This window comes from Malus sylvestris, chromosome 13, assembly GCF_916048215.2.
Source record: "Malus sylvestris chromosome 13, drMalSylv7.2, whole genome shotgun sequence".
NCBI classification, from domain to species: domain Eukaryota; kingdom Viridiplantae; phylum Streptophyta; class Magnoliopsida; order Rosales; family Rosaceae; genus Malus; species Malus sylvestris.
In genome coordinates, this window is record NC_062272.1 from 39,466,330 (window position 1) to 39,489,428 (window position 23,099).

At 41.5% G+C, this 23,099-nt stretch overlaps 1 pseudogene; it reads right to left on the reverse strand.

Moving 5' to 3' along the window:
* Nucleotides 1-1,398: 1,398 nt before the first annotated feature.
* Nucleotides 1,399-23,099, reverse strand: LOC126595478 (actin-related protein 2/3 complex subunit 4-like; annotated as a pseudogene).

Below are 23,099 nucleotides of genomic sequence, written 5' to 3' on the forward strand. Positions count from 1 at the left end.
GTATTGTTGGGAGTTCGTGAGAAGCAAGGCAAGGGAAGAGAGGCACGCTGAGAACAATTCCGCCCCTAAAAAAATTCGCCAACACCCAGCCTATTTAATCCACTTAGTGAACAGTGATAGACCCCAATGAACAGTAATAGGCCAAATGCATCTCTACACCTAACAAAAAATATTCTAGTCAATTTTATTAAAATATTTTTTTATTATAAAATAATAAAAAATAATAATTTTATTTTTAATTTCTGACTTTATAAAAAAATAAAATATTATTATTATTATTAAAAGGGTTCTTCAAATCCATAGGACCAAATTGCCAGTTGCAGATCCCTTCCACACTTCTTCCTCATCCCCACTGCCATTCACCCCTTCACTTCCCTTCCATTTCCACCGTCGTCACCCTCCTGTCCTTCAAATCCCAAGCCAACCTTAACAACAAGCTCCTCTACACCCTCAACGAGCTTCAACTACTGCATCTCCACACCAAATCCCACGCTGTCGTCCTCCTATCCTTCTCCCTCTGTGGCTCATTCTCCTTCCGTCATCCTGCGTCATGTAGGCCGTCCCATGGGTCTGTCAATTTTGGGCCAGTCTCTTGCCTGGCTTGGGCTGGGTGCTAGCCTATTAGGCTAGGCTGGAGGCTTTTAGCTGGGTGTCGGGTTGTTTGGGGAACTGGGTGCCAGGCTATCAAGCCCCGGTGGAACTGCTCTGAAGGAAAAGACAAAGGTAAGTCTAATAGGTACTAGATGGTTGATGAAGGAAAAGATATTGCCGAGGAACAAAGTCTCTTTTTCAGCGTTATGATGGGATTTTGTTGACTACGAACAATTAATTTTCTTAACCATTCGGCTAACGAGCCGATGCCAAGAAAGTAGGGGGCGAGCGCTGCTGTCGATGGTGCCATGTTGTGGTCAGAATGTGGATACAAGTTCCAAAACATTTAATCAAGAAGACGCTAGTGAGCCGTGGTGTTTTTTGAGATGTCTGCTGGAATCCCCGCAATGGTGGTTTGGCCGAATAAAAGGATCCCCACAATGGTGGTTTTGGCAGAACAAAAAAATTGAGGCCAGCTTTGGAGTCCGTGCCCCTAAAAGCCTGTTTGAAAATGGAAGGGACATGTATTGTTGATTTGGACTTGTTTTTTCAAAAGCTTTACAGCTACTACTGTGAGAAATGACTGACATGTCAAGTTATGGAGTGAATACACCACAAGGGATGAATTCAGAACAGCTTTCTGCTGAGTGAATTTTTATTTGGCGGTGGATGTTCATTTTTTCTTGACCATTTATTTCTCGGTGTCATTTAGAGATGCTCAGCGGTCAGGGAACGTACGATTGTTGGTTTTTTTCGAATTGATAATCGTTGAGTGCACATGAGTGTCCTCTGCTGCACCGAATCACTTCATTTTCGATAATGCGAGAGGTTCTTCAATTGCCTAATTTCCTTATCTGATTTTACATTTTCGGCCCAAGCAATCGAAGCGGTTGGATGATTATGAAAATTAAGAGATTTTTTCTTGGCATTACTATTGATTTTAATCGTAGTAATTATCTTGAAAATATCCTTAAGGCTTGCGGAGACACGCATGGGATTCCTTTATAGATAACCAAGAGTTTTATCGGATGGTAGAGAAATTAAAGGAGATTGCACAGCTGGCTGTTTGCCAACCTTTTACAATTAATGCTGCAGTAAGGATAGCTATAGGAGGCTTGCTGTGCAGCTTGGTATCCAATCAGTTGCAACAGTTCCATATTTGAATGGGTTTGCATGCAGAACCACGTGGAAAAATGGGATAAAAGTGAATTTGTGAGATAGTGATTTGATGTGATTAGGATGAATATATCTATGCAAAAGAGGTAGGCTAGGTTATGATGATGACACAAGAAACCAAGGTAGGCTAGGTCTTTGGTTGGATAAACTTTTATTTTGATGGAAAGTCACGGATAGTCATCTGGAAGATAGGTTTTAGCCTATGCCACAAATTAGTATTTCAGTTCCGCAAGTAAGAGTTGCAGTTGGACTCTACAAAATTATCAGGTGTGCCAAGAAAAAGTATGGATGCTATAAATACTGAGTTGCGGGCAACAATTACCTTCTCGCATTCAACACACAAACTGCCCTGCACAAACTCTCGCTCTACGCGAAACCTCTCAACACCTTGAGATTTTTATTTTCTTTTCCGCCAACACATCTTCAGATTAGATAAACAGCACTATGAAGGCAACCGACGAACATCTTCAATTTGGATAAACATCACTGTTGTCGTAGAATCAGTTGACCGCAAAGCACATTCAGATTGGATAAACAGCACTGGGACGAGGCCGACTAGTTATCTATCCAAGTCTTGGTCAAGAAGGATTTTCAAATCCTTATTGGCAAAGGGCATCCCATCAACCTTCTTGGCGAAGTGAGATGTTACCAAGTTACTACATTTGGCACCTTGAAAGCCGAATTTGATATGGAAAGCCGAGGCGTGTTCCTTCCTCGGTCGCAGTCACGAGATTCAGAAGTCAACAGCACTCCCAATGCAACATCAATAAATTTTACTCACCGACCAACCTCGGCTGTCAAGTTGGCACACCCTGCACACAACCGAAAGACGTTATTAGCTTATTAGTTACTCGGTCTACGTGCCACGTAGGCTTGGTAGTTTGTAGGGTCAACAAGTACAAATTGAGAAACCGTTTAAGCATGCAATCAATAAAATCATGCAATTTGATAGGGTTTGTAAAAATTCTTGCCTCCATGAACTGTACAATAAAATCGATGAGCTTGTGCCTCTACATCTCCTCACAATGATAATTTGTTACCAGAAAACTAATATCGTAACCCTGCAATAGCAAATTAAAAAAGGCTGACTAATAATTTGGGACTTCATCTACAAAATATGCTATCCTATTGACTAAACAATCATGAAAATTCCCATTCACATTTTACCATAGAAAAACAACTCCGAAAGTAAAGTTAATTCCACCTACTTCAGCTTTTCGAGCCATATAGTTCACAAAGTTGAATTTGAACTACGTGAAAGAATTAAAGTACCTGCACTGGCTTTCTCCTTAACACCTGAAATGCTTCTGCTCTCATTGACAAAAATCTAAGAAATTTTTTAGTGAGTATATTTTCAAGCTCATCTGCCTGCTTTACCTATACAAGAGAGAACACACAAAAAAGAGAGAACGCACAAAAAAGGAGATAAGGGAAAAAATATGGGATATTGATTTCAATTCAAAGAATCTATATACAACAACAAATCTTGCAGGTGAGACTGTAACCTATCCTAAAAATTAGACAGTACATAGATTACAAACTTGGAGCCCCAATTCACAATACGTAGCTTCTCGCTTTTTGTATTTTTATTATTTTATTATTTTTATTTTTTATCCAAGAGAAATTTGTTGTTGAGCATACCAACTATAGGTTAAGGTATATTCACCTTGAGGCTTATCCGAAGGGAATTTATTGATGTCTCTGTTGATGCATAAAATTGGTGAGGACTTTGGTACAACAGAAAGTGTTAAGTTTGTGACCTTCGCTAGATTGCTCCGGTCACTAGTGTGGATAAGTATGTAAATGGATAGGGACATTGAAGCAAACACAAGATGTACGTGGTTCACCCAGATTAGCTATGTCCACGGAGCAGAGGAGTTCTCATTAATTGTGAAGGGTTTACACAAGTACATAGGTTCAAGCTCTCCTTTAGTGAGTACTAGTGAATGATTTAGTACAAATGACATTAGGAAATATTGTGAGAGAATGATCTCTATTTATAGAAAATAGTTTCTAGTGTCATTCTAACATTGACACGTGTTGTGTTGTGATTAGGTTCTGATGTTGACACGTGTCGCGCTATGATTGGCTTCTGATGTCGACACCTGTCGCGTTGTGATTGGCCTCCTGGTTGGAAGGAAACTCTTCTGGGTCATTGACGGTATAACGTTGACCGGTGCTCAGTAGTTTCGAGTTTGGTCAAGTATGGTACAAACAGTGTTCCCCTAAGTTCCCGAGTAAGGGAAGCTCATCGGTTGAAGACTTGCAAGATCCAAGCTATTGAGTAATCACGAAACTTCTAAGTACCGAAGTGTGGTATCATTTTCACTTGTCTTATCTGTCTCATATGTAGATGTGGCATCTTTTCTGGAAGTACTTTTCCTCCATCCAGGGGTGGTATCTTCAACCGATGAAGATGCACAAGGTATCCATCCAGGGGTGGTATCTTTAACCGATGAAGATGCACAAGGTAATGTATCAATTTCACTTGAAGCTTGCTTGTAGTTTTGGGCTTGGTTAAGTGCGATACAAACCCTATAGTAGAAGTCCCCTAAGTCGCCGAAAGAGGTAACAGACAAGGTAAGCAATCAGACTTCCAAGCAAGCAACCTGGATCGGAGGTTCAACTTCGGCTTCCAGTTGATTGACCTCATTCTCCTTGTGTCGTAAATAGCACCAAGGATAAGGAGAAGGAAATGGAGAAGAGATGATATGAGACACTTTTGCTTTTGAAGAAGTAACTTTCCACAAGCTTATTCTTGAACTGGGCTGGAGGGTTTTCTGGTTTCCTCCAGAGTATATGGCCGACTCAAGAATTTGAGGATCAAAACAAGTCCATCAAATCTAGAGTACGTTCGACCCTGATGATATGGGATACTTTTTCTTTTGACAAAGTAGTGGATGTATCGGCACGTGTTCTATTACGTTTGTCTCCACATGCTTCCTTGTATCTTTCTCATTTGCCCTATCTGTTCCTCAGGCAGATGTGGTATGTTTTCTGGAAGCATAAGATGTTGAAGATGAGTACTCGAGAGAAATGCCAGGTAAGTAATCAGGCAAGGGGTTCCAGGCAGTCAGTTCCTAACTGGAAGCTTGATTTCAAGTGCTGGCTGATTGCTCTCTTTCTCCTTGTCTTGTAGGTAAGAACAAGGCCAAAGGGAAAGACAGGGAAAAAGCATGATATGGGATACTCTTGCTTTTAACCCTGATGATATGAGATACTTTTGCTCTGGTGTGGCTTGTTTGCAGAGGTATTATCGAGAGGAAAAGAAGCTGAGTATTTTGAGAGACTCTGTTAAGAGTGCCCTTTCAGATGTGAAGAAAAGTTGAGCATTTTTTTTTATTTGCAGGTTTGCCTGGCTGTGGAGGATGAAGGTCGACATATATAGGAGTCTCCCTAACAACAAGTAGTAGTGCTATTCATTTACCCTTCTTAGTCATAGCAATGTAGTGGGAGCTGCAAGCTTCACGTGTTTTAACTTTGTCAGAGCACTTTGAAAAAGTGGTCTGTGGTATCTGGAAAGCTGATGTTGTGTGTGAAGGTTGCAGATAAGCTTTATCTAAGGAAGTCTGGCTCTCAAAGTTCGGACAGCGGTGCCTCTTCGGTTTTCGAACAAGCAATCTTGTCGGGGATTTGGCTCTCGAGATTCAGAGAACTGTGCCTCTTCAATTTTTGAGAAAGCAATCTTGTTGGGAGTCTAGCTCTCGAGATTCGGAGAGCAATGTTTCTTTGATTTTTGAGAAAGTAATCTTGTTGGGAGTCTGGCTCTCGAGATTCGGAAGGCGGTGCCTCTTCAATTTTTAAGCACGTAATCCTGTTGGGAGTCTGGCTCTCGAGATTCGGAGAGCGGTGCCTCTTCGATTTTTGAGAAAGAAATCCTATTGGGAGTCTAACTCTTGAGATTCGGAGAGCATTGTCTCTTCAATTTTTTAGAAAGTAATCATGTTGGGAGTCTAGCTCTCGAGATTCGGAGGGCGGTGCCTCTTCGATTTTTGAGCAAGCAATCTTGTTGGGAGTGTTTTCTCGAATGCGAGTAAAGGTTGGGTATTTTTGCCAGTCTGCCTTGCCACAGAGCACGGAGGTTGACACACATTGGGACTTTCTAGTTATCAAGCAGTGGTGATGTTCCTTTACCCTTGTGAGTAATAGTAGGGTAGCTGGACCTTCAAAATTTATGTGTCTAAACTTTGTCAGAGATCTTTGGCAAAGTTATCTGTGGTACCCAAGGAGCTGATGTTGCGTGTGGAAAGTGGTGCCTCTTCGGAATCCGGAAAGTGGTGCCTCTTCGATTTTTGAACCAATGACCATGTTGCCCTTTCTTTTATAAGGGCACCAATTGTGTGCAAGAAGTACATTCAGAGAGTTATTGCTTGTGGGAATTTTCCCTTTACTTCAGAGATTTATTACACCTCATTTCTCCTTCATCATTTCTGAGAATGTATGGCCCATCCGACCGTCGTTTTGACTTGAACTTTGGTGAAGAGGCAGCCATGCCTTCTCAAGACAACATATGGCGCCCATCCTTCTTATCCCCTACTGGTCCTCTTACCGTTGGGGACTTTGTGATGAAGAATGATATGACCGCTGCGATGGTGGCCAGGAACCTTCTGAAGGGAATAATGAGATTTATGTGGGATTTCTAGTGACTAGCATGCATATACAATTCAAGATTTATATACATTTGCAACGGAAGCATGTTATCACATAATATCAAAGCTATAGTCATGCAAATCCCCTTCAAGAAGCTCATAACGAGGATTAGAGATCCCTTGTTGATCATTCACATGCCTCTGAGAATAAATCACTGACCCCAACAATGCATAGAACACATCCAAGATGAGATGTGGTCACGTCTCATTATCAAATGATCAGCAACGTATCCCCAAGACAACTATGATGTCTCAAGTCAAAGGATTACTTACATTATTCCAACCAGTAGAGTTACTTGCTTGACATGTGAGTAGACCTCCATGCAAGTACTCTCGTTTGATTGTGTTCAGTGAACTCATTCCCATAATGAGCACCTACATACTTGTCTTAGTGTCACTACACGAATGGCATGAGACTTTCCATCCTTCCCATTGGAAGGGGACATAGTATGTACTGGTCTATGTATTATCAGTGTCTCTCCGACAATCCTATGACCAGGAACTCTTTTGGACATCATGGTTATGAGAAGAAGGTCTCTGTAGTCTAACATCATTAGATTACTTCTTCCATCGATCCATTGTCCATGGATTCACCTTTTAGGACCTATATCGATTATTGAGATAGTCCTAATGAGTGACTTTGCCTTCTTGATGTATTAGAGTTTTTCCACATATATAGACATTGTCCTGAAAGGTTTCTTCCAAAGATTGACTTTCAGGGCATATCTCCAACACCTTCTCACTCCTAAAGATAACAAACTACTTTCCAAACGGTCTGATACGATGGCTGTTAAGGATTCTCTGGCTTTCAGTGTTCAGTGTGCAGGTTCTGTGTCTAATATAGCCCAACGCTTATTTGCTCGAACCCGCCAAGTTGAATCATTGGCGACTGAAGTGATAAGTCTCAAACAGGAGATCAGAGGGCTCAAGCATGAGAATAAACAGTTGCACAGGCTCATACATGACTATGCTACAAACATGAAGAGGAAGCTTGACCAGCTACAGGAATCTGATGGTTAGATTTTGCTTGATCATCAGAGGTTTGTAGGTTTGTTCCAAAGGCATTTATTGCCTTCATCTTCTGGGGTTGTACCGCATAATGAAGCTCCGAATGATCAACCTTCGATGCCTCCTTTTTCTGGGGTTTTGCCCAGTACGGAGGCCCCGAATGATCACCCTCTGGTGCCTACTCTTTCTAGGGCTCTGCCGACTGCTGAGACTTCTCATGAGCAACCTTTGTGAAGGCTCCCTCTTGTTTGTTTATTTTGATTCATGTATATTTACATATTTGTAACTTATCAAAGATATCGATAAACAAGCTTTGCTTCATTTCAACGTATTGTGTTAAATACACCAAGGCCTTCTTCACTAAGTTCTTTGATTTTTTTTCTTTTGTTGAAGCTTGTATGTTGAACCTTTGAGAGTGAAGCATGTATGTTGAGGTAGTGCTCCCTTAATTTCCCGAGTGAGGAAAACTTCTCGGTTGGAGACTTGAAAAATCCAAGTCACTGAGTGGTCGTGAGACTTCTGAGTATCAAGGAGCAGTAGCATATGGTAGGTGTCCCCCAAGTCTCCGGTCGAGGGAGTTGACGAATGAGGCATTTCCTTTCTAAGTGGTAGCCCAAAACTCCTCCTTCATATATATTTGTTATGAAAGTTGTTAGGCCCAAAGAAGAGGAGGCCTAGGCAATTTTTTTTTTTTTCGAATTTTCGAATTTTTTTTTTTTGTTTTTTTGAATTTTCGAAATATTTTTTATTTTCCGAATTTTTGAGTTTTCGAAATTTCGAATATATATATATATATATATATATATATATATATATTTTTTTTTTTTTTTTTTTAAGCTTTGGTGTTGAAGCTTTGTAGGTGAAGCTTTAAGGTTGAAGCTTTGTTGGGCACCATGAATTGATTTTGCTTCACACTATCTTGATCAAGATAGTGTGAAGCTTTTGTAGGTGAAGCTTTTGTAGGTGAAACTTTTGTAGGTGAAGCTTTTGTGTTGAAGCTTTGTAGGTGAAGCTTTGTAGGTGAAGCTTTTGTGGGTCAAGCTTTTGTGGGTGAAGCTTTTGTGGGTGAAGCTTTTGTGGGTAAAACTTTTGTGGGTGAAGCTTTTGTAGGGGAAGCTTTTGTATGTGAAGCTTTTGTGGGTCAAGCTTTTGTGGGTCAAGCTTTTGTAGGTGAAGCTTTTGTGGGTGAAGCTTTTGTGGGCGAAGCTTTTGTGGGCGAAGCTTTTGTAGGTGCAGGTTTTGTGGGTGAAGCTTTTGTGGGTCAATCTTTTATGGGTCAAGCTTTTGTGTTGAAGCTTTTATAGGTGAAACTTTGGAGTTGAAGCTTTTGTTGGGTACCATGAATTGATTTTGCTTCACACTATCTTGATCAAGATAGTGTGAAGCTTTTGAGAATTTATAGTTGTCCTCTATTGATGAAGCTTTTGTTGGTGAAGCTTTGGAGTTGAAGCTTTTTTTGGTGAAGCTTTTGTTGGGTACCATGAATTGATTTTGCTTCACAGTATCTTGATCAAGATAGTGTGGAGCTTTTGAGATTTTTTAGTTGTCTTCCATTGATGAAGCTTTGTTGAATTTCCCTTATTTTAGGAAACTTGAAATTTGAAAATGTGGGAGAGACAACATATACAAATTTTGTTTCCACATTGTTGAGCAAGAGATTGTGATGCATGCCACACTTTGTAGTAGTCAAAGGTTTTGATGAACCATATAAATTGAATTTGCTTCGAACAGTCTTGAATTTGCTTTGAAGGTTTGAGAATTGTAGTTGCCCTCTATTGATGAAGCTTTTGTTGGCACCATAAATTGGTTTTGCTTCACACTGTCTTGATCAAGAGTGTGTGAGGCTTTTGAGAATTGTACTTGAACTCCTTTGATGAAGCTTTTGTTGGCACCATAAATTGGTTTTGCTTCATACCGTCTTGATCAAGAGTGTGTGAAGCTTTTAAGAATTGTGGTTGCCCTACATTGATGAAGCTCTTGTTGGCACCATAAATTGATTTTGCTTCACACTGTCTTGATCAAGAGTGTGTGAAGCTTTTGAGAATTATGGTTGAACTCCTTTGATGAAGCTCTTGTTGGCACCATAAATTGGTTTTGCTTCACACTGTCTTGATCAAGAGTGTGTGAAGCTTTTGAGAATTATGGTTGCCCTCCATTGATGAAGCTCTTGTTGGCACCATAAATTGGTTTTGCTTCACACTGTCTTGATCAAGAGTGTGTGAAGCTTTTGAGAATTGTGGTTGAACTCCTTTAATGAAGCTCTTATTGGCACTATAAATTGGTTTTGCTTCACACTGTCTTGATCAAGAGTGTGTGAAGCTTTCTACGAGTTGAAGTGTTTGCATTGTTACAGAAGGGAAATGTTTGAAGTAGATGCAAGAGGGCTGAATAGCTTGATCTTCGTATACCATGCACTGAAGTTGTTGTTGGCTTGCAATAAGACTTTGTTGGTGACTATAACTCTTGTTGGGCATAAGTTCTCCCCCAGTTGAGTTATCAAGCTTAAAGGTTTTTTATTATTTGTGAATGCTAGGAGTTCATATGTACAAGTTGTACCACTCGTCTTCTGGTAGGTGGAATGAATGGTGAGTTGCTTTCATCACTTGGTTGGTGGTACGAAGGTGAGTTCCTTCATCAGCTTTCATCACCTGGTTGGTGGCACGAGGATGAGTTCCTTCTTCCCTGGTTGGTGGCATGAATGGCAAGTTACCAAATGATATTAGAGTACGGGTTGTACATTTCATCACCTGGTTGGTGGCATGAAGGAGAGTACGGGTTCTACATTTCATCACCTGGTTGGTGGCATAAAGATGAGTTCCTTCTTCACCTGGTTGGTAGCATGAGTGGCAAGTTGCCAAATGATATTAGAGTACAGGTTGTACATTTCATCACCTAGTTGATGGCATGAATGGCAAGTTGCCAAATGATATTAGAGTACGGGTTGTACATTTCATCACCTGGTTGATGGCATGAAGGAGGGTACGGGTTGTACATTTCATCACCTGGTTGGTGGCATAAAGATGAGTTCCTTCTTCACCTGGTTGATGGAAATAGTGGCAAGTTGCCAAATGGTATTAGAGTATAGGTTGTACATTTCATCACCTAGTTGGTGGCATGAAGGAGAGTATGGGTTGTACATTTCATCACCTGGTTGGTGGCATGAAGATGAGTTCCTTCTTCACCTGGTTGGTGGCATGAGTGCAAGTTGCCAAATGATATTAGAGTACGGGTCGTACATTTCATCACTTGGTTGGTGGCATGAAGGAGAGTACGAGTTGTACATTTCATCACCTGGTTGGTGAGAATAAGGGGAAGGTGTCAATGCACATTGTAGCAAGTGTCAAATGACACAAAGTATGTTGAACCCTTTCAAAGCACAGTTGGCTCATGTATGAAGTGTTGGAATGTATGATTGAACGAATATACTATGAAGCTGTTTGTTTATTTGTATAGTCTTGTTGACATGTACTTAGACTTTGTTTCATGTTGGAAGCATTCATGTTGAAGCGTTGAACCCAAGTGTTTCATTGCTAGGAATGTAAGAGGATTAGGACTGAGTTGTCTAAATCACCTCTTTATTGAATTCATGCCAAATAATCTTCGTTACATAGGATGCCGAACGGCTGAAGCTGAACACTTGTACAATGTGAGTTTACTTGTAATAGTACTTCAAGTGATCAACGTTCCATGAATGGCCAAGGATCTTGCCATCGGAGCTTCTAAGTTTGTAGGAGCCAGGGCGACTGATGCCAACAACTTCAAACGGCCCATCCCAGTTTAGACTAAGTGTTCCTTCACTCGAGACTCTGTCGCAGAGTAATCTTTTCTTCAATACCCAGTCCCCCACTTTGAAAGAACGAGGTTTGACCCTTGAGTCATAGTAGTTGGAGATGCGCTGCTTGTAGGCGACATTCCTCAAGTGAGCCTAGTTTCTGTGTTCCTCGACTAGATGTAAGTTGAGGGTAAGTTGTTTGTCATTTTCGCTTTGCACGTAGTTCTGGAATCGGAACGTTGCTTGCTCAAACTCAACTGGGACAACTGTCTCTGTACCAAAGGCAAGTGAGAATGGGGTTTCTCCTGTTGATGTCCGATACGAAGTGCAGTATGACCAAAGAACTTGGGGTACAAATTCTGGCCAACAACCTTTAGCCTTGTCCAAGCTGGTTTTCAAAGCTCGCTTGATTATTTTGTTGATAGCTTCAACTTGTCCATTAGACTGGGGATAAGCTGGGGAGGCAAAACATAAGTTGATGTTGAACTTAGAGAAGAACATCCTGAACTTATTGTTGTCGAACTGTCGCCCGTTGTCAGTGACTATCGCATTGGGAATGCTGAATCTGCAAAGGATGTTCTTCCATACGAAGTTTTCTATTTTTGCCTCAGTAATGGTTGCCAAGGGTTTTGTTGGAAATATGCCATGAAAGTCAATCTTTGGAAGAAACCTTTCAGGACAATGAATGGATGTATAGATGATTCTTGTACATCAAATGGCAAAGATACTAATTAGGGCTATCTCAACACACGATATATGTCCTAAATAGTGAATCCATGGATAATGGATTGATGGAAGAAGTAATCTAATGATGTTAGACTACAGAGACCTTCTTCACATAACCATCATGTCCAAAAGGTTCCTGGTCATAGGATTGTCGGAGGGATACTGACAATGCATAGACCGGTACATACTATGTCCGCTTCAATTGGAAGGATGGAAAGTCTCGTCCCATTCGTGTAGTGACACTAAGACAGGTATGTAGGTGCTGATTAAGGGAATGAGTTCACTGAACACAATCGAACGAAAGTACTTGCATTGAGGTCTACTCACATGTCAAGCAAGTAACTCTAATGGTTGGAATAATGTAAGTAGTCCTTTGACCTGAGGCATCATAGTTGTCTTGTGGTTAGGTACTTGATCTTTGATTATGTCAAAGTCACTCCATCCGCGGGTGTCCACAGCATAGTTGGGGTTAAGCCACTTAGTCATGGAGGCAATTGAATGCGCAACAAGGAATCTCTAATCCTCGTTAAGAGAGGATGGATACTCTAAGATATGATTCGGGAATCTTCGGCCGAAGTATCGAGCGTAATAAAGGAAAGCGTTCCTATACGACTCAAATGAATCATATAAGAAGGAATAATCACATTAGGGGTTTGACATAATATATCCATACCCTAGTAATGTGATTGAGAGTATTGTTTTAGAGAATGATCGAATTACATTGTAATTCCAACTGAATAGGTTCTCCGAACAAATTCTACATTAACTTGGGTAGCCATGATATATGGTTAGATGTCACTCATGACTTGTGAGTTCTTCTAGATGATTAAATGTAGTCGTCAAAGAAGAAGGTGAATTAAAAGTAAGTTTTAATTCACTAAGTGATTGGATTAAAAATAATCAATTGGATTGGTGCCAATCACTTCACTGCCTTGCTAATTAGAACCTAAAATGATTGTTTACCAATACACTCTTGTAGTGAGTAACTAATGGATGATGTAAATAATTAATTGGATTAATTAAGTGTTGTGATTAATTAGAATGTCTAAAGAAATCATAAAAGCGATAAAAGATCGTTTTGGGCTTAAAGAAAAGTTCGGGTCTAATTGGGCCCATTGGGCCTAAACCCATTGGGCTTTTATTCACGCATAGGATGACTTGAAATAATAAAAGCCCAAAGCCCAAACAACACTAAAGGGGCCGGCCAAAGGAGGGAGAGAGAGAGTCAAATGTTGACTTGTTTCTTTTTTGTTATAAAAGGAACTTTATAGCACAAAGTTTCATTAGGGTTTTTGAAGTGTTAAAACAACAAAAGAGAAAAAGAAAATATCTCTCTCAACACTCAAAGGGCCGGCCACCAAAAGGGGGTTTAGCTAATCATCTTCTCACCCTTTTGGTTATTCCTTCATCCTTCTCACTACTCTAGTGGGTGAGGATCTTTAGAGGTCTTTAACTTTGGAGACTTAAGGAGAACCAAGGAGCACTCATTCTAACAAAGTGGAGGAGGCAAGGAGGGAGGCTAGGCTCAAGGAGTTCCAACAACAAAGGGCTTGGAGGTGGTCCATCCTTGGTCTAAAGTCTAGATCAAGAGGTATAAAATTACTCCTACACTTTGTTCTTCAATAAATTAGTTTTGATGCATCTTACATAAACCTATGCATCTTGAAGGGGATTTGCATGACTATAGCTTTGATATTAATTGATAACATGGTTCCGTTGCTTTCATATATAAATTTTGAATTGTATATGCATGCTAGTCACTAGAAATCCCACATGAAATCTCACAATTTCCCTTCAGGTTCTACTTCGGCCCACTTTGTGAAGTAGTCAACTGCAACGATTGCATAGCGAACTTTGCCCTTCCCTGCAGGCATTGGGCCAATCAAATCAAGTTCCCATTGGGCGAAGGGCCAAGGGCTGATCATAGGAGTGAGCAGCTCGGGAAGGGAGTGAGGAATAGTTACGTAGCGTTCACACTTATCACATAAGCGGGATATTCTAATGGCATCTTGGTGGATTGTTGGCCAATAATATCCTTGGCGAAAAGCTTTGTGTGCTAGGGATCGAGATCCAGCATGATCTCTGCAGACTCCTTCATGTATTTCCCGAAGGACAGTTTCCACCTTTGCGGTCGTAAGGCATCTTAGGTATGGTAGGTTAAAACCCCGCTTGTAGAGTTGGTCATTAGTGATCAAGTAACTGGTATCCTTGTATCGAATTTTCTTAGCTTGGACTTTGTCATTTGGAAGGGTGCCATGAGTAAGGAATCTATAAATCGGGGTAATCTAATTATCCCCCTGTTGTAAGTTGCATACTTCCGCAGCCATGGTGCTTGGTGCTGCCAACAATTCGACCTGAATTTTTCTCCCAATCTTATCTTCCACCGCTGAGGCGAGGCAAGCCACAGCATTTGCATGGCTGTTTGCCGCTCGAGGAATTTGGGTGATCTGGTAGTGGAAGTGCTTGACCAACAATTTTGTTTGTGCTAGATATGCTGCCATGGAGCTATCCTTAGCGTCAAAATTATTGGTGACTTGGTTAACCACCAATTGGGAGTCATTGAAGATATCAATTCGTTTAACCCCAAGGTGTTTGGCCAAACGTAAGCTTGCTAGGAGGGCTTCATATTCGGCCTCATTGTTCGACGCCTTGAATTTGAAACGAAGAGCATACTCTATTGCCACTTTGTTAGGGATCTTAAGGACTAGTCCTGCTCCACAACGTTGTTGGTTAGACGAGCCATCAACATATAGGCTCCATGCTGGGGCTGTTGGTTCTGTTTTCTGAGCTTCCGAGGGTAATGAAATCACTTCTTTAGGCGTAGAAACAATGTCAACAGGATATGTGAAGTCGGCGATGAAGTCTGCCACTGCTTCACCCTTTTTAGCTGGCTTTGGTTGGTAGGAGATGTCAAACTCACCCAATGCTATCGTCCATTTGATCATTCGCCCGGAAGTGTCAGGACTTTAGAGTATCTGTCGAAGAGGATGATTGGTAAGCACGATGATGAAGTGTACTTGGAAGTAAGGGCGAAGTTTTCGAGCAGACATGACCAATGCTAGAGCCAATATCTCAATGTTGGAGTATTGTGTCTCCGCATCTTGTAAAGCCTTACTAGTGTAGTAGACAGGTCGTTCGACATTACCATCCTTTTGATTGAGAACGGAACTTACTGCTGAAGCCGATACCAACAGATAGACAATAAAAGTATCACTAACCTCAGGTTTAGAGAGCAGATGGGCTTTACTCATGTAGTCTTTGAGGTTCTTGAATTCCTCAGCACATTCATCAGTCCTATAATGTACTTCTTACTTCCCTTAAGTGCTTTGAAGAAAGGAGCACATCTATCTGGGGCCTTAGAGATGAACCTAGTTAAGGCTGCCACCTTACCAATAAGGCTTTGAATGTCTTTTGAAGTTACCGGCTCCTTCATGTCGAGGATTTCTTTGATCTTCTCGGGATTAACCTCAATGCCTCGTTGGCTTATCATGAAGCCTAAGAATTTGCCAGAGCCTACGCCGAAGGCACATTTGTTAGGGTTCAACCTCATTTGATACCGCTTCAGAATGGTGAAAGTTTCAGATAAGTTAGTGATGTGTTGGTCAGCATGTTTGCTCTTGACTAGCATATCATCAACGTAAACGTCCATGCTCTTCTCAATCTGTTCGGCGAACATTGAATTGACCAGTCTCTGATAAGTTGCTCCTGCATTCTTTAGGCCAAATGGCATGACTTTATAGCAATATAGTCCCTTGTCAGTAGTGAAGGATGTGTGTTCTTGGTCCCGAGGGTTCATGAAAATTTGGTTGTATCCTGAGTAAGCATCCATGAAGCTCAGGAGTTCACACCCTGCTGTAGAGTCTATAAGTCTATCAATGAGAGGAAGAGGAAAGCTATCATTTGGGCATCCTTTGTTTAGGTCGGTGTAATTGACACACATTCTCCACAAAACCTTTTGGAGCAGGAGACTTTCCTTGGTCGGATTCTTCTTAACAAGGACAACATTCGCTACCCACGTTGGATAATTCACTTCGCGGACGAAGCCTATGCCTTTAAGTATTTCAACTTCTGCCTTCATTGCCTCGTACCGTTCAGCGTCATAGGATCTTTGCTTCTGTCTCACTGGCTTGGTCTTGGGGTCAATACTTAAGCGATGACAGATGATATCGGGAGAAATGCCTGGCATGTCCTCGTATGACCAGGCGGAGACCTCAGTGTTCTCTTGCAAAAAATAGATCAATGCCAACCGAATGGGTGGTGACAAGGTGGTGCCAATCTTCACCATGCGATCCGGATAATCTTTTGAGATAGAGACCTTCTCCAACTCTTCAGCGGGTTGTGCTTGCTGGGTGAAAGAGTCATCTCGAGGATCGTCGGGTTGACTGTTGCCACCATGAAGATCCAAGTTGGCTTCGTCTAGGCTGGTCTTTATGACTTGGTCATGTATAGAAAGGGTTTCCTTGGGCACATGCAGGTGTTGTTGCTTGACCGAAGTGTTGTAACATGATCGTGCACTAAGTTGATCTCCTTTGATGTAACCATTGCCATAGGGAGTTGCAAAATTTCATCAACAACATATGTGTGGATACCATGGCCTTTAGATCATTAATGCCTGTGCATCCCAAGATGACATTGTATGCTGTTGGGCAATCAACCACCAGGAAGTTAGTGGTAATGGTAGCTGTGTAAGGGCCTGTACCAATGGTGAAAGGTAAGTGTATGCTCCCCAAAGGTTGCACGATATCATCGGAGAAGCTTATCAGAGGGGAAATCGAGCGATCGAGCAAGTGTTCAGCTACATTAAGTGCCCTGAAAGCTTCGGCAAACATGATATTGATCGAAGCGCCCGTGTCTACCAGGATTTGTCGTGCTTCAAAGTTGGCTATGTGAGCTTCCACGATCAGTAGGTCGTTGTGAGGGTAGATGATGCCTCTTTCTTCCTCCGGGTAGAAACATATTGAATCTCAGTTAGGCTTTTGATGCTTGCCTCCCCTGATGTCTTCCACGTGAAACACTTGGTGGCCAGGCCTTAAAGCTTGTTCACTATTTTTCATGGCCCTGTTGGAAGATTTAGATATGGGTGTGCCACCACTTATGGAATATATCACATTCACATGGCGTTGGTTACGGTTACCCCTTGGAGGGTGAAGGAGGAATTGATCAATTTTTCCTTCACATGCCAAAGCTTCAATATGATCACGAAGGGTGATACACTTCTCGCCGTCATGGCCGTTATACCCGTGGTAGCAGCAAAATGTGCCCGTGTTCTTCGTGGACTTGTAATCCGGGTGCCTCGGCTTTGGCTTTGGTATCAGGTGTGCTATGTTGGGGTTAATGGCCACGCATGTGGCGTTCAAAGGTGTGTATGCCTCATACCTCGGGGTAGGGGATGTCCTGACTTATGCTTGACCCACTATGTTGACTGCCTGGGGTCAGGGATTATCGTGGTGGTATCCTTGGTTATCGCGGTAGTGTCCCTTACTCATTTTACTAAAATGAGACTGGTGAGGATGGAAATCTTTCCTTTTTCCCTGAGATTGATATGTCTGTTGACTTGGCAAAGTATTAAGTAAGGCAGGGGGAGGCACCGCTGCCGTTTGGAAGGTCGAGGTCTTCTCATTTGGTTGGATCTGGCTTCCACTCCCTACTTGCTGATAAGGGGTGGCTGTGGGGGGTTTCCCTTGATATGTCCTTGCCTCGGCGGAGGCATGGTTGTAAGCCTGTAACATCACCTCAGAGTAAGTCTTCCAAGTGTTGGCATTGATCATGTACTTGAAGAAACAATCACGTAGGCTTGTCATGAAGGCCTTAAGGGAAGTCTTGTCATCTGCCTCAGCGCAACAAGAATACTCATGGCTGAAGCGACCCGCATACTCTCGTAGTGACTCGTCCGGCTTCTGGCGAATGGTGTACAAGTCATCTTCAGAATGCAAGCGATCAGTCTGGAAAATGTGTTGAGAAACAAACAGTTTCCTCAATTCCTCAAATGAGTCTATCGTCTCAGGTGGAAGACAGCAATACCAGTTTAGAGCTCTGCCAAAGAGGGTGGAGGGGAAGAGAAGACATCACTCTTCGTCGGTGTGCATCCAGTATGCCATGGTGGACTCAAATAGGTTAAGGTGTTCAATCAAGTCCTCATTTCCAGTATAGAGTTGCAAGCCAAGCTTTTGCTTTGTCTTTGCTTAGAGGGGGGTGTCGAGGATCCTCCTTGTAAGAGGGCCAGGCCTAGGTTGGTTCCAATCAGGTATCTCAGCTTGTCGTTCAGCCTTCAACTTGTTTACTTCTTTAAGAAGCTGTAGGACAAGAGGGTCCTGAGTGGAGTCATGTACCACTGGAGCTCTCTTTCGTAAATCTCCACCTCCTCTTGGAAGTAGGAAGGTTTGATCAAGAGTATGTGATTTTTCCCTGGACTCGCCGTACTAACTTTCAAGGTATGTCTGTTGAAGCATCTCTGAGTCTCCTATACCTTTGTGTTTCTCTAGGACTTGTTGCCCCTTCCCCAAATTGGTAGCCGGCCTGGGACGTGGGAGGGGACCGAGTCTTTCAGAAACCCTTGGGTCATTGATCTTCGAGCTTATTTGGAGGGGATTCTCTCAACGTTGCTTTAGGAAGTCTCAGCAGTCACGATAAACGGCTTTCGATCCTTCCAACCTTTCTGCAAAGAGGTGTCTTCCTCTACTTCTCCTACTTCGGGTCGAAGCAGCTGGGTTGAGAGAAGTCTCATGTTGATCAATGTTTTAATGATTAGCTCTCTCCTCATCAGGGATACCCATGTCGAAGGAAGGTGACCCTCCTTATTGGGAGGCATCCAGATGATGGTTGATGTCCACAGGGGTAACGAGTTCGCGTGTTTGAGTACGCCTAGTTTCGTGGAGCATCTCAAAGAGTTTCTCATATTGCTCCTGGAGGACCTCATTCTTCATTGCTATCTTGTTGTTTTGAGATTCTAGCTCGTCAACTTTAGCTTGAAGAGCAACCCTTTTTCCTTCCTTCTTTCGTTGCTTCGAACTAGGTGCAAGAGAGGTGTCATTCTGTGTGCTGTGGCTTCCTTCGCTCCCCATGTTAGAGAGGGATGCCTGGTCAAAAGAGAGTGTACGAATGGTGGAAACCAGCTTAACAAAGCTGAAGAGAGTGAGAATAAGTGTCGTTCCCACATACGGCGCCAAATGTTGATGCACAAAATCAGTGAGGACTTTGGTACAACAGAAAGTGTTAAGTTTGTGACCTTCGCTAGATTGCTCCGGTCACTAGTGTGGATAAGTATGTAAATGGGTAGAGACAAGGAAGCAAACACAAGATGTACGTGGTTCACCCGGATTGGCTACGTCCACGGAGTAGAGGAGTTCTCATTAATTATGAAGGGTTTACACAAGTACATAGGTTCAAGCTCTCCTTTTGTGAGTACTAGTGAATGATTTAGTACAAATGACATTAGGAAATATTGTAAGAGAATGATCTCTATTTATAGAAGAGAGTTTCTAGTTTCATTCTGACATTGACACGTGTCGTGTTGTGATTGGCTTCTGATGTTGACATGTGTCGCGCTATGATTGGCTTCTAATGTTGACACGTGTCGCGCTGTGATTGGCCTCCTGGTTGTAGGGAAACTCTTCTGGGTCCTTGACGGTATAACGTTGACCTGTGCTCAGTATTTTCGGGATTGATCAAGTATGGTACAAACAGTCTCTATTCAGCATTTTTCAGCCTCATTTCGACATATCAAAACCTGTGACAGCAATAATACAAAAAACTCAATGTCAAATTTTAACGGAAACAATAACGAAAGCTTGGTAATATGGGCTCAAGATATCAATCATATTCCTTTTAGGAGTATCTGGCTCATCAGAGTTCATATGTTCATTGACAACTTTAATATCCTGTAACCATAAACTATGAAGTCTAGATGTTTCACTATTAACACACACAACATACAGAGAATTTTTTCCTTTTTTGGAAGAGCTACCAAGAATAGCTGTTTCCTAGCATATGGCATGGGATCTTAAAGTATATTTTACATTTTATATACAAAGTAAAAAGAGGACGGGTAGAACTACTAACAAATCTATGCTCATGATTATGTCCATGTTATTAGTTACATGTTCAAGTTGTCCATATTTAATTTGCTTTAATTCAATAATCTGTTGGTACTGAATTCATCTCAAAAATGGGGAAAATGTCACGAATAAAGTTTAGGAATGGAAGTGAAGTATCCTTGCCAAAATCTCTAATTCTAATTTCATAAATTCTGCCATGTTTAAATTAGGTGTAGAAAAGAAAACTGTGAATCCTGACATAGTGTAAGGCATTAGGATCCACGTATATATCGTATAGGCAAAAAACCAACTTTTTTAAGCGTAAAAATTAGAATAGGAAAAAAAAGGGTGGCGACGACTGTTCTTTATCATGCAAAAACGATGGTTCTTACCGGATTTAGCAAAAGTTCTGAGCTGGTCCTGCAAAACATTTTAGAGAAGATTAAAACTTTCTTGGCAAAACACATTAGTTAATATTTCTATGTTAGTAACAAAACTGTTCCTGTAAGACCTTGTAAATGTGCACGAATACTTGCAAAAACACGTAGAGTGAAAACTGAAGGACGAAAGCTTCAACAGAGGACAAGGGTGAGGCATAGGAAATTCGAAAATCTTCCTAGGGGAGACATCTTTTAATATATTTTGGAGTAGTTTTAATAAAACTTTGTTTCCCATTAAAATAAGGAACGAGCATAAATCCTGAATTATCAGGTAAACTCAATATCCAATACGTATCATGCCTGTAAAGCGCTACAAAGATTTTTCAACGATTAAGAGTGCTCCATTTTTTATTTCTTTTGACAGTTTAGGGAATGGGATCTCTCAAATAACAATGGCACAATGTTCCTAAAGACTAATTTGGATTTCCTTACATCATTCTCCCAGCCCTTTGCATTAAACTTCCATATGAAACGACTAATTTAAGTATTTCTTAAAACAGTAAGCATTAAACTGTAATGAATTATACGTGAACAAACTTTAGCTCAACTTCCGGCTTGTTCATATGAAACGACTAATTTAAAGAATTTAAGGCGACAGCAAGTGAACATACTATAGCTCAACTTCTGGCTTGTTATGCCTTTCAACTTCTTGACAAGGAAAATTCTGCAAGCAGCGTATCACACGCACATGGTATAGAATCAATCAGGCATTGTAAAATTCACCAATTCCCATCTGAATACTGGTACAAGTGCAATCTACCCAATTCTTTTTTATTCTACATACAAACATAACAGATATTCAACATGAAAAACAGGCAGCCAGAGAAGAAATCAGCTGGCGCATAAATTAACAACGCTAAAAGGGCTCGGCTGGCGCATAAAACTGGACCCGAAAAACTATTGACAATGTGAATACCTGCAGGCACATTGCGGCATCGAGAGTGTTCCTTATGCATGCCAAGTACAATCGCAATGTGTTCGACTGGCAAAGCAAATAAAAAAAAAAAAAAAAAAAAAAAAAAAAAAGAGATTAATCGAGTTAGAAAGAAGTGTGTTGATGCACAAAATCAGTGAGGACTTTGGTACAACGGAAAGTGTTAAGTTTGTGACCTTCGCTTGATTGCTTCAATCACTAGTTTGGATAAGTATGTAAATGGATAGGAACAGCGAAGCAAACACAAGATGTACGTGGTTCACCCAGATTGGCTACGTCCACGGAGTAGAGGACTTCTCATTAATTGTGAAGGGTTTACATAAGTACATAGGTTCAAGCTCTCTTTTAGCGAGTACTAGTGAATGATTTAGTACAAATGACATTCGGAAATATTGTGAGAGAATGATCTCTATTTATAGAAGAGAGTTTCTAGTTTCACTCTGACATTGACACGTGTCGTGTTGTGATTGGCTTTTGCTGTTGACACATGTCGCGCTATGATTGGCTTCTGATGTCGACATGTGTTGCGCTGTGATTGGCCTCCTGGTTGGAGGGAAACTCTTCTGGGTCCTTGACGGTATAACGTTGACCGGTGCTCAGTAGTTTCGGGATTGGTCACGTATGGTACAAACAGTGCTCCCTTAAGTTCCCGAGTAAGGGAAGCTCCTCGGTTGGGGACTTGCAAGATCCAAGCCATTGAGTAATCACAAAACTTCTAAGTACCGAAGTGTGGTATCATTTTCACTTGCCTTATCTGTCTCATATGTAGATGTGGTATCTTCTCTGGAAGTACTTTTTCTTCATCCAGGGGTGGTATCTTTAACCGATGAAGATGCCCAAGGTAATGTATCAATTTCACTTGAAGCTTACATGTAGTTTCGAGCTTGGTCAAGTGCGATACAAACCCTATAGTAGGAGTCCCCCAAGTCGTCGAGTTAGGAGATTTGCCGAAGGAGGTAACAGACAAGGTAAACAATCAGGCTTCCAAGCAAGCAACCTGGATCGGAGGTTCGACTTCATCTTCCGGTTAATTGTTCTCCTTCTCCTTGTGTCGTAAACAGCAACAAGGATAAGGAGAAGCAAATGGAGAATAGATGATATGAGATACTTCTACTTTTGAAGAACTAACTTTCCATAAGCTTATTCTTGAACTGGGCTGGAGGGTTTTCTGGTTTCCTCTAGAGTATAAGGTCGACTCAAGAATTTGAAGGTCAAAACAAGTCCATCAAATCTAGAGTACGTTCGACCCTGATGATATGGGATACTTCTGCTGTTGACAAAGTAGTGGATGCATCGGCACGTGTTCTATTACGCTTGTCTCCACATGCTTCCTTGTATCCTTCTCACTTGCCTTATATGTTCCTCAGGCAGATGTGATATCTTCTCTAGAAGCATAAGATGTTGAAGATGAGTACTCGAGAGCAATGCCAGGTAAGTAATCAGGCAAGGGGTTCCAGGCAGTCAGTTCCTAACTGGAAGCTTGATTCCACGTGCTGACTGATTACTCTTTTTCTTCTTGTCTTGCAGGTAAGAACAAGACCCAAGGAAAAGACAGGGAAAAAGCATGATATGGGATACTCTTACTTTTAACCCTGATGATATGAGATACTCTTGCTCTGGTGTCACTTGTTTGCAGAGGTATTATCGGGAGGAAAAGAAGCTGAGTATTTCGAGAGACTCTGCTGAGAGTGCCCTCTCGGATGTGAAGAAACGTTGAGCATTTTTTTTTATTTGCAAGTCTACCTGGCTGTGGAAGATGGAGGTCGACAT